General features: G+C 37.5%; 1 long non-coding RNA gene across 1 annotated transcript; it reads right to left on the bottom strand.

Moving 5' to 3' along the window:
* Positions 1-782: 782 nt before the first annotated feature.
* On the bottom strand, positions 783-1,857 carry LOC118557573. Its single transcript, XR_004927926.1, has 2 exons — positions 1,789-1,857; positions 783-1,235 (listed from the first exon to the last, which is right to left on the bottom strand). It is a non-coding gene; the product is annotated as an uncharacterized LOC118557573 (long non-coding RNA).
* Positions 1,858-12,701: the final 10,844 nt, after the last annotated feature.

Below are 12,701 nucleotides of genomic sequence, written 5' to 3' on the forward strand. Positions count from 1 at the left end.
TTAACCTCCTTCTCTTCACACATCCACTGGGTGTTGCTGACTCTGCCCCAGTGTTTCTCGTTGTTTACTCATTGTGTGCATGCTCAATATCGTATTGCCGGTCATGTGGTGTTGTTATAGTATACATACATAAAAGCACTTTCTTTACTAACAAATAAGCATAAAGAATAAAACACAGAAGTCAAATATAATAAGCCATGTATGCAACCAGAGTGAGCTACTGGCATAGAAAGTTATAGCCCTAGTACGTGACTAGGCACTATTAGTTGTCTAAATTCCTATTTATAGCACTTATTTTCCAAAATACTGTGTATGTACTTTCTAAAATATCCATTCAGTCCAGACTGGATGCTCCAGAATGGAGATTTACTCATCTGCCATTTTTTGTTACTACTAATAACACTACTTATACTATAGAGCAAATATTTGAGCAAATCAGTGTTTGCTCATCTGTAAAACTACAAAATATCAGTTGAAATATTGTTTGAGGTAAGTTTTAAAATATTTTAAAGGTATATATTGTTAGAAAACAGGGGAGTATTGGAAAGATAAACTGTTCAGACCCAATATTAAAAAAAAAAAACAACTGAAAACTAAACAATTTAAGCATTACGAGATAAGTATTGCTTCAAAATAACACTACAGTTTAATGTGAAATAAACATTCTGACAATATTAAAAGTCCCTTTGATGAACTAGAAGAGTTAGTTCATTTAGTGAAATCATGTACAAACAACAATTTATACATATATGTGTGGCAACCTGGGGGGTGGATGGATTTTCTTTTTTTTTATGAAACCCAAATGTAAGATGTTAAAGTTAATATGGGATACCGACAACGCCACCTGGAATAACTCCAGGAAAATAAAATAGTAAGGACACAGGTAAGTTCTACTGGAAATGAGACAGGATTCAAATAGTTTTACAAAAGTTTATTAAACACTACACGTCTTTTGTTTAAAAAGAATCACAATAATCTGCAATTGAATGGTTAAAACAGTGAATGCATTTTTATTTAAATTGATTATAAAATATTTTAAATTTCAAAAGGAAACTGAGGCTTACCAGTGGGGGGGGAAGAGTGGTGAGAAAAGGGGCAACGTCCAGTGAAGAAAAGGGATCACCCTGGACACTACAAAAACACGGCAAACAAAAAAAAGAAGGTGCTCCAACAAAACACACAAAACAAGACACCGCCACCAGGGATCACCACCGCCACCACAGAAGCCTCAGTCCCTAAAAGAAAGGCAAAAATGAAACAATATGAGTAAAACAGTGGTACAATAGCACTACAATATTGCACTTTTTCCCGGATGGTAGTGTCATCAATGCTCCCGGCAGCAGGGGGAAAGTCCAGATAGGTCCTTTTAAGAATTTCTTTAGGCGAAACAGTTCTTTATAGGCAAAACAGCAGCGAGTGTCAAATCCAGTATTATGGTGGTCAAAGACTCATCAGGAAGCTAAAAAAATAGAGCAGATCATCAATACAACTGCTGATGAAAACTAGTATTTGTGATAGCCGCTTACCTGTTTCATTACCAGGCTGCCAAATAAACGGAGTCACAATTCCGCCTATGCAGCGCAGCTGTAACAAAATGCTGTGTGAAGGCTTTATTTATATGGGGTGGATGTTATCTAGCCACGCTAGCCCTTACCTTCCCAGCACCAAGCAAACACAAACAGATCAGTCCAGGTTTTGTAGGAGCAACGAAAGAAGCTAAACAGAGCAGCCCAAACTACATTACTAACTAAGATTAAAGCTAACAAACAAAGAAACATCCACGCTCACCCAGCACAGTTCAGCAGACACAGGAACCAAAATGATACGACGTCATGACGCAAGCAACTTCGTGGCGGGTGGATACCACCGAGCTATATAATACACTGGAGTGCTGATTTTGCCGAAAAACTGAAGTCACTGGCCGCCATCTTGCTACTCCCTACTCTCACAGAATCCCATAGGATTTGCTTGCAACAACAAGCAGTTTTCTGACTGTGTGAAAATATTTCACAGGTAATTCTACAGTCAGTGGATGTACTAACACTATCAACTACTGGGAAATTAGGTGCTGAAATATTTTACATGTCATTCATATTAAATATATATATATGTATATATAAGTGTATATGTATATATGTATATATATGTATACACATATGTAAATATATGTTTTTGTATATTGTTATTTATATATTTATAAATGTTAAACATATATATTTAAATGAATAAAATGCAAAATATTTCAGCACATGACTTTCTCAGTACTTGATATTTTTTAGAACATAACATAAAAGTATATGGCATTTGACATTTTAAAAGTCTTAAGCCCCCCCTGAACATGAGAAAATCCTCGTTATTCGATGCTGTAGCGCACATATTCCTAGTTACTGGGGGGAAATAGGGAGTACCAATATGGCGGCTGGTGGCTTCAAAGCGACTCGTTCAAACAGACGGTGATTAGCACTCCAGTGTATTATATAGCTCAGTGGTGGATACCTGCTTATATGCAGCAGCCGAAATAGACCTTAAAGTGGCAGCGTACCATTTATGCTGCTACATATGTATAAATACAAATTCATACATTTTTATTTAAAGCTTATTTCGCACTTAGACAACAATATATAGAATGTCTTTGCATTAAGTGTATTTGTTAATCTAAAATGCATGCTTTACTTCACAAGACTTACAATTTCTTTTTAATTCATTTGACTTACATGTAACTCCGTTTACACAGAGAAACTTCAGACTGAAAATTTTCATTTTCAGCTAAGCAATGTATATATATATATATATATATATATATATATATATATATATATATATATATATATATATATATATATATATATATATATATATATAGTGCTTTTCTGTTTCATTATGTCTGAAGATTGTTACCACAGTGTTACAATATTCATGTTTGCAGTTCATCATGGGTTTATGCTTAAATTTGCATTGATTGTTTGGTCTTAGATTGTGTGCCTGTGCATTTAATATTTTTAAACATATTAAGTTTCATTCATGTTCTATAGCTTATCTGTGTATGTCTGATAAAACCCAAAAGACGTGAAGCCAGAGCTGAGCTCCTCATTTTAATCACAGCCGTGAAATACTCTATTTCCTCTATATTGGGATATTTAAGCCATCTAAATATCCAACAGCTTCTGAATCGGCTAATTGGAAACAGGAGACAGGTTTCTCTCAGCAACAACCAGCAGCAGGGAGCTGCCGAGCCCTTTCAAATCACTTCTGTTTCTGCTCAGAGACCCAGATTAAAGAGCTAATTATGTTTGTGAACAGCAGTCCAGCCGTTCGATACACACTGAAGCAACCATGTGCACACAAACAGACCTGCATGAACACAGCACAACCACTGATTCACCAGTGCATGGCCTAATGAACCAACAGATGAGCACAGAGCCCCATTGTCACCTGCTGGACACTCTATACATGAGCTGATCTCTGTCTGGAAAAAATAAGCCAGTGTAACCTTTTTTTATTTGCAATTTAACTTTTATGATTCAAGCTGCAGTGGCAAACACGCTGTTTCAAAGCCACTGTTTCCAATAAGGTGTCTCAACTGTGTTCCAAAGCACAAAAGGCTCCAGATCAATAGCTTTGTCGCTGTCAGTCTAGTCTAGTAAGCAGGGATCAAACTGGCTGACTCCACCGGTTTTGTGTACACTGACTCTTTGCTGTCATCAGATATTGCTCTGGACCAAATTCTGAACAGCTTGTATTTCTTTGCTCAGGAATTTGTTTTACCAACAAGCAGTGTCTAACCCACAAAACAATAACAGACTTTTAACAGGGCCCAGACATTTTATATTATAAATGCAGACTTATTGGAATTGCTAGAAACATCGGTCAGTAATTGTAGCCAACTTTAAATACACACTAGTTACCGCATCAATGTGGCATGGCATGGAGATGACAAGACTGTAGTGCTAAGGTACAAGGTTACTTTATTGTAATGCAACGAAAACTGTATCCAAGATTCCCACAACAGGTCAGTCAAATTTTTAAAGGTTTATTCAAAGACCGGAACAGCCCGCCTCGATTCTTGTGGCTTGCGCTCACTGGCCGGAAAACTCCTGAGGGTGAAGGCACAGGGTTAGACTTGGTCACAAAGTGAATGGCAAGACTCTTGTGACGCACTGACCTTGTCACCAGGAGAGCTGGGTAGAACAGGCGAGCTGCCACGGGAGCTAAATCCGTCCGCAGGCAGGACTGAAGCCGTTGAGCGGCTGAGGGGAAAATGAGACAGTGTGGGGTTTTCCAGAAGGCGTTAATCCAGGGGTAATCCATGTCCGATATCGGGGGGTCCAGCAATCCAAGCGAAGCACACGGGGAGAATCCAAGCGAGTGGTCCAGGTCCAAATCAAAATCCTGTACACCAGAAGGCAGGCCAATGGTTGGGGTTTAAGGAGAAAGGGGACCAGGCAGACAGACACAGGCTAGGATTAAGCAGGCTCAAAAAACACAGGCAACAGGCTTGGGTCAAGTTCCAGAACAGGCAGGCAATAAATTACGCTGGAAAGTTACTAACCGTGAGGGCTCGAAAACGATCTGGCACTGGAGACTGATTTGGACAGAGCTTTTATGCAGGTGAAGCCAGTAGAGGTGATCGCAAAGGGGTGGAGACTGGACATGGGTGTTAATTGTGAAGAGAGTCAGCTCCAGTGCCAGAATCATCACATTTATTGATACCCATGGAAAAGTGGATTCATTTTGCAGTGGTTCAAATCATTCTTACAGACACCTTAACAACACCAGAACCGTTCAAATAAATATAATGGGGCCCAAAGTGCTTCATGCTCCAAACCTTGAACATTGAGCATTTCACAATTTGTGGACAATAAAACCAAAATAATCTAGACTTACAAGTCACAGCAACAACTTTTTCATCAAAACAATACATTTTTCTAAAATAATACATCCACAGAACATCTAAAGTGGCACAGAATAAAAGTATTAATTTTACTGAAAAATAAATATTTTGTATATAAATAGTTTTTTTTTAATACATTTTGACAGGTTATAAATATATAAATGTTTACTTCTGGTTGTGATGCCAACGTCAACACGAAAGGATTGTGCACCAATAAGAATAGCAGACCGAAGTCACATGAGACGGAGGTCAGGCGTCACCAGATGCTAGCAGCTCCGTGGTAGCGCTGATAAATTCTTCTCAGCATTGCGTCTCATATTCAAGCAGACCAAAAAAAGAAGCAAAATGAGGTTTAACATCAGTCAAGCTTTTGAGAGTTGGAGCCGGCGTAAGGAAGCAAAGGGGCTCAGAACCCATGGCCATTTTTTTTCTTTACAGAAGTCAAAGGTGAAACCTTTAAAGTCACTGTTTTTGTTTTTATGGTTCATCATTTCTACAAGAATATATTTTCTTTTTGATCTACACCACAATTTAAGGTGCTTATTTAAATGCTTAAAGAATACTCTTCTTCTTCTGATTGTCAGTAGCAGCTAATCAAATGACATCATTCACTGCTTTTTACAATCAGAGAAAATTTATATTGAGCAGAATTAGGTTCAAGTTAATGTTGATTCGACCCTCTAATATAGTTTAGGTTTCTCATGAGGCCCCTGGTAAAGATTAATTGCCCACCTCTGCTCTGGACAATACCCCCTTGATTCAGTCTGGGGTAAAATCAATATCTCCTTAAAGCCTATAAGTGGAGTAGAGCTTAAAGTGCTTGAAAGTTTGCTTGTAGACAGCTGTGCTGATTTTGGAGTTGATAGAACTGTGGACCAACACAAGGATCCTCAATTCATCATTGACTGTGGAACCTTCCCGTTGGACCTGAAGCAGAGCTCCAGTCTTTTTAATCTTTGGGACAAGTAAGACATCTCTGACATTCCTGGCTCAGAAGTGGCTTGACACAAGGAACGTGACAGCTACAGCCCATGTTCTGTATTCTGTTTGACTCTTGAAGCAGACATGCCACAGTCCACAGTTGTGAATCTCAATCAAGCCCTTGAATGAGTTTTGCTTCACATTTGTATCAAGTCTGCTGTTATCCATGCTACTTGTGCACTTTTTTCAATCAAACATTTTACTTCCGCTCACCTTCCATTGATATGCTTTGATACAGCACTCGGTGAACAACCAGCTATGTTTTTTTATCAATTACCTCCTGTGACTTTCCATTTTTGTGAGCTTGTCAGTGTTGGATACATTTAAAGGAAGCACACTGCCCCATAACTGAGCGGGCTATAACATGGCATTTCTGTACGAAATAGTTTTTTAGTGATTTTATGATGTTTGAATGTTATCAAAAAGTTAAATTTGGGTTTCCATCAGTTGTAAACCATAATCATTAAAATAAAGATAGGAAAAGTTTGCCATTTTTGCTTTTTGGGTGTGCGGACTTGTTTCGCAAGTCAAGCTTCTGTTTATTCATGTCAAAACTGCAAAGTTGATAAAAGGTGTTCCAAAAAAGTAAAACACAAAACAACTGGCCTTTACTCCGAAGTTTGAAGACATTTCGTTTCCTATCCCGGAAGCTTTCTCAATTCAAAAAGTCTGGAGTAATGTGGCGTTGCAAGCTTTATACTACTGCCCAACAATGGCCTTGTAATGGTTTAGATAACATGCAAATTGTACCGAAACAGGTCCACTCCCTTAGTAATGGGGAGTCGTTAAAGTCGTTGTATGCCTGCAGATTGAACCGAAACTGGTCCTCTCCTCTGCAACAGGGAGACGTTAGGGTTAGGAAAAAAGTCCAGTTGTTTTGTTTTTTACTTATTTGGAATGACCATGACCTGGATGACTGAGAATCTTCACCAGATAAAAGGTGTGTAGTCTTTTTATCACTTTATCTGGTGAGCTACATTAAGGGAGTGACTGAGAGAATATGGGAACGTTTTTAGCAGAACATGCCCTCATAAAGTGTGTGTGTGTGTGTACATGTGCATGCGTGTGTGCATGTATGTGTGTGTTGTTCACCACACTTAATTACCTTTTCTATGTGCATCCAGCTGTACTCAGCTTGCTCAACTGGAACAATGGTGAACTGGTCAACTGTTCGAATATAAATTGGGTATGAAATGGTTCAGACTATAAGAGTCAATTTAGTCCAGAAAAACAAGAAAAGAAGGAAATATCAGGGAAAGAATAGAAGGCAGTTGATTTATTTCTTTCCCATGTAACTTTTCTACACAAGCTGGTTTTAATTGGGTTATTTCTCCCCTGATACTCAGCATTTTCTGCAGCAGGAAACACGCTATACCTTTCATTATAAGTTAATGTATTAGTACAAAGTAAAAACAAATAAAAAATTCAAGCTTTAAACCTGCTTATCACAGTCTAGTGTTGGTATTATCTTTGCGAAACCTGTCTAAAAACAGCAATACATCAACAATAAAGCATTTATTTGAACCATTGCCTTTTAGAAATGAAACAAAACTATGAACATCAGGGTCGCAGCTCAGGGCTGAATTCAACAAATATTTGGAGCTCTTTTTCTGTTACCAAGTAAGTATGTCAGAGGCGACCCTGTGTCAATATTCCCTTATAAACAGGATGAGACACCAATACTTCTTTCAAATAGGGCATTAGTTCTTTGTTCAGGTTACGGGTAGTTCTACCCAAGGTAGTCCAGATCAGTTGCACATAGTGTGGAAATCTCAGGGTGAGTGATGCCTGCACAGAGTGCATACAGGTAGATACATTTATTTCATTTATTTTGTGTAATTATATAGCAATATATGTTTCTCTAATCTGATAGTGTCCAACTGGACTCATAAGATACCATTTTCACTCATTTGTACTATAGTTTTATTGTAAATAAGCATTGTATATTAAAACTAAATTAAAGTAAATTGAGTTGGTACAAGCATATTTGATGAGATGCTTCATTATAGATTTTTAGAATAAGGTCACACAGTCAAATATGTATAATTAACAAAAGCTGTCAGACCTTTTAGATGCTGATGGTAAAAGCAAGAATCTACTTGATGTAATTAAACACCAAGTCATGAACATTTATTTGCATCTTACTGAACAAGACCAGCCATGGGATTCAAATAACTGGGGTCCTCCACAAAATGTCTTTACTCAAAGTGTTTTTAAAGTGCAAAACTAGGATTTATTTTAATACCATCTGTGATTACCAAAAGATACTTTAATGGTTTTTAGAATGCATTTTCTAACAGTGTTCACTGCTTGAAATCATCAGTCTGGATGAATCACATGTGATTTTATGCACGACAACACTCGTACGTGGCTGAAAGTCAACATTTAAAAGGTGAGTCACGACCTCTCAGGATTAATCTGTTCATTACTGACAAGAATTAACCTGCTGCAGGTCAAAAGCTCAGGGCGCAACTTTGCTGCATGCTGTCGGGTAATCTTCCTGAAAAGTCAGAAACAGGGCCAAGTCCTGATGTGCACGGAACATCCATGAAACATCAAGAATTGTGATAAAATGTTTTGGACTAACTTTAAAGGCATTCCAATGCATGTTAGGTAATGCTTTGGTATGCATGTTGTATTGCCAAAATTAGATATGTTCTGTCCAGGAGTGATGTCCATGTCCAGTCCATGCATTTGTTACTTCAAGACTTTACTATTGAAATTATGTAGTCCATAATGCAGTTTGAAGCCTTCAGCTGATCCAAAATGCTGCTGCAAGAGTTCTGATGAAAATCAACAAGAGAGATCATATTTATCCTACTTTAGCTTCCCTTCATTGCCTTTCTGTTAAATAAAGAATAACATTTAAAAGTCTCCGTTTCCTGTACAAAGCCCTTAATAATCAAGCTCAAGCTATATATATATATATATATATAAATATATATATATATATATATATATATATATAGCAATATATATAGCAATATATGCATATATATGCATATATATATATATATATATATATATGCACCATCAACACCAAGTGAAATTCCTTGTAAGTGCAAACCTACTTGGCAATAAACTTAATTCTGATTTTAACTTTTTGTTCTCTGTTTTTTTTCTCTTCATAGTACGTACACCTGGTCTGGCATTATGTTAGCTGTGACATCATCCAGGGAAGACAGATCATCTGCTATTACCATATAACATAGAAAGGATTCCTGGATCAATGTGAGCTTCTGTGCTTTCTGTGTCTCTGCTCTGTCTTCTCTAACCCCCAGTGGGTCGAGGCAGATGACCGTTCACACTAAGCCTGGTTCTGGTTCTGGTGGAGGTTTTCCTCCCTGTTAAAGGGGAGTTTTCCTCTCCACTGGATTAAACTGGATGTTTAAACATTTCACCATTCTCACCAATGAAAACTTAATATTTTATAACAAAAATAAAAATTATTTTATTATTTCATTCCAAGGTGATTTTATGATTATTCACCAGTTTATGCAGTATGATTGTTCTGTGAAGCATTGATATAAAGACTATTTGAAGTGAAAGCTTCTCAAAAATTCTAATTATTTACTTAACCAAAAGAAAGGTAATGGCATTCTAAGTTGTTTTCTTGCTGCCTCGATTTCTAGTTTAATTAAACATAAATGGAAACATAAAAAAATAATTTGTTGCATTTTTAGGATGTGAATCAGAGGCTTATTTGTCAGGTAAGTAGTCCAATTAAGCACCTCAGCAGATGCTTACCAGAATCAGATGCAGAGATTATATTCGAGTCTCTGACTCTAAAAACCATGGCAACTATAAAGAACCTCTGTCTACCACACTAAGCAATAAAATCAGACTGATATATTGTTTATTTATATACACACACCATATGTGTAATAATGTCTCAATCTTTAGAAAGTGCAAAGGAGAAATAAATCTGAAAATTATTTTTTATATGTCTGTAAGGATTGCAAGTACGAAGCCGATATTCAAACCGGACACATAGTTATGTTTTAAAAGGTTTATTGAAGGGGATGAGTAGTGGCAAGTAAGGCAGGCAAGCAGAACCAGACTGATCAGGGGTTGCAGGCAGTGACAGAATTAAACCAGAGATGAAGGCAGGGGCTGACCAGAACAGGTGATGTGGACGGAGGAACCACCAGAACAGGCAGAGCGAGTGGCTGGATCTCACAGGGAAAACGGGCAGACACAGGCAACTTTCATCAGTGAGGGCTGAAAACACATAAGACGCAGAAGAGTCCAACTGGCTGAGCACACAGGAACTGGTAGAGGCTGAGCACATCACACAAGACAAGACGATCTGGCAGGGATGAGTTGGCTGAGGTAAGTATGTATATATAGACACAGGTGAGCAGAGTTGGCAGTAATTAATGGCAGCAGGTGGAGCTGATCTGGGCTAATTAACTGGTGACTGAAGAGTGGACTGAGCTGATTGGGTGGTGACAGATAGCTGTGGGCTGAGGGGAGTGGAAAGTAATTAGTCCAAAACAAAGCAAATTCTTACAAAATATTTTAGAGGTGCCATGACATCACTGTATAAACCATTTCAACCATTACATATGTAGGATTATTCAAATAATTTAATTAAAAAACAAAAACAAGTCAGCTTGTTGTTTTATCAGACCAAATGTCCCTCCTCAGTTAAAGGGTTGGGTACGGTAATGCTAGGCTACTCTACCTCGGTGACTTCACTCTGATTGGCTACAACCATATTTGGAAAAATGGTCATCAGTGCACAACAGATCATATTATACCCCCAAAACCTCAGAAAAATTTAATTTGTTGTCATGGCTCCTTTAGAAACCATGCATAATTACTTCTGTACTTTACCGATAAGTATTGCTTTGTGTTGGTCCATAAAATAAAATCCAAATATATTAAGGTTTGGGATTTTTAATGTGTCAACATGTAAATGTTTAAGGGTCTGGAATACTTTTGCAAGGCACTGGGATACTGAATTTTAACATTTGTTCAGCAGTTTACTGGAGAAGTAATGTAGTGGCAAATTAATTAATTTCTCAAATTAATCATACACCTGTGTCACCACTCGTACTCTTACAACCATTGAGAGCTGACTAAAAACGGAAATGATGCTTGTTCAAGTGTAAATGTTATTATAAGGGTGAAGCCATAATGAATCATTAAATTATTTGCCAAATGAAATTATTGTAAAAGCACAACTGATGCATTGTTATTTTCATGCTTTGGTTTACAACTACAGGCATCAAATTGTATTTAATTTTTAATATATTATGTATATTAAATATATATATATATATATATATATATATATATATATATATATATATATATATGTTATTCATATGCATTTTGAACTGTACATTTAAATTGACATTTAAACAACAGACTTTATTTTGCACTAGAGAGATCAAGCTTGTATAAATCCCCAGCAAACGTCTATGGAACTTTTGACTCCATGCTTGCTTGAAGTTCTCCAGGTTTTTGAGGATAGAAGGCTTTCTATCATTTCTCAGCAAACAGCATTCCATTTAAGACACATGAAATGTATTAACCACTATGAAAGTAATTTTTGGATTCGTGTCTTGTTGAGAGGGTAAGCTACCTCTGGCAGACTTGTTCTGCTGACTGCCTGATGTTTTTCCACAACGTTTTATCATGGTTCTTTGCTAAAAAGAGTGATTTACTGCCCAAGGTTTCACATCAGGACCACCCGGTTCCAGTGGTAAAATCTTCCATTTTCCAGGTGAAGCAGAAAAGCTACTTTCTAACTGTAGAAAATCCACAAACTCTTTTGAAAGGGTGAAGCCAATGGTGATAAAAAAACAAAAAAAAAACAAGCATGAATTAATTTCAGCCAAATTTGTCTTATGGTTCAAGTTAAAACAGAATGGTGTAATTTCAGTACCGGAAAAAAAATGTTGCAGTTAATTATTTGCTTAGCAAACCTGCTAAGATGCATTAAAATTATGTTGTGAACAGATCCATTTATTTTTCCTTTGTTCGTCTCTTGCAAGACAATGTGATGTTAACAAGCGAATCCAAACTAATGAGCTCATGGCAAAAGTTGCTTCAACATTGTTGAGTTTACTCACATGTGGATTGTAGTTAAAAATGTTGCTGTTCTTCAGTGCACAGGTATTATTGGCAAACATTACATTTTAAGATAGTACGCCTTTAAAAAATGTTTTGTTTTTATTTATCTAGTTCTGTGTACAACATGTCTAAATGAACTGGTAAGAATTAAAATGTCCCAATTTGAAATTGCTTTACTCCAAACTGTTTGCTCCTGGGCTGTCAGGAAAAGTTGCAAGGTCATAAATTGGAAACTCATTTGGACCTCTTGTTATGCATCTGCTCTGTTTTCCAGTCGTTCACCATGATCTGTTGTTTTTGGGGCCGGCTGGTTGTTTGTCACTCTCTGCTCTGCTCCACTGTGCTCTGGTAGTTAGAGTGAGCAACTACATGTGTTACACCCAATTATCTTCATTCTGCCCATCTGTGATCCGACCTACAGTATATATCCCTGTCTCTCACAGCCAATTTCTGCCAGATTGTTGTAAGCCACTGTGAGGAGGATTCAACGTTCATCATTGCCTGCCTGCCAACTTCTCCGACCAGGTTCTTGTTTTCTGGATTTCCCTGTTCTCGCTTGCCCTAGTCAGATACCTCTTTGGCTTCTTCTTTCCTGGATATGACCTGGTCTGCTCTCACGAACTCAAACCTTGCCTAGACCTAGACTTCTGTTAGCCACAACACCACACATCATGCCCAACATCAGTCCACCTGCCCAGACTGGCTACAGAGCCACTGCCCACTGTTGCCTTTGTGCTCCTCCCAG

This window comes from Fundulus heteroclitus, chromosome 23 (genome assembly GCF_011125445.2).
Source record: "Fundulus heteroclitus isolate FHET01 chromosome 23, MU-UCD_Fhet_4.1, whole genome shotgun sequence".
Classification (NCBI taxonomy): Eukaryota; Metazoa; Chordata; class Actinopteri; order Cyprinodontiformes; family Fundulidae; genus Fundulus; species Fundulus heteroclitus.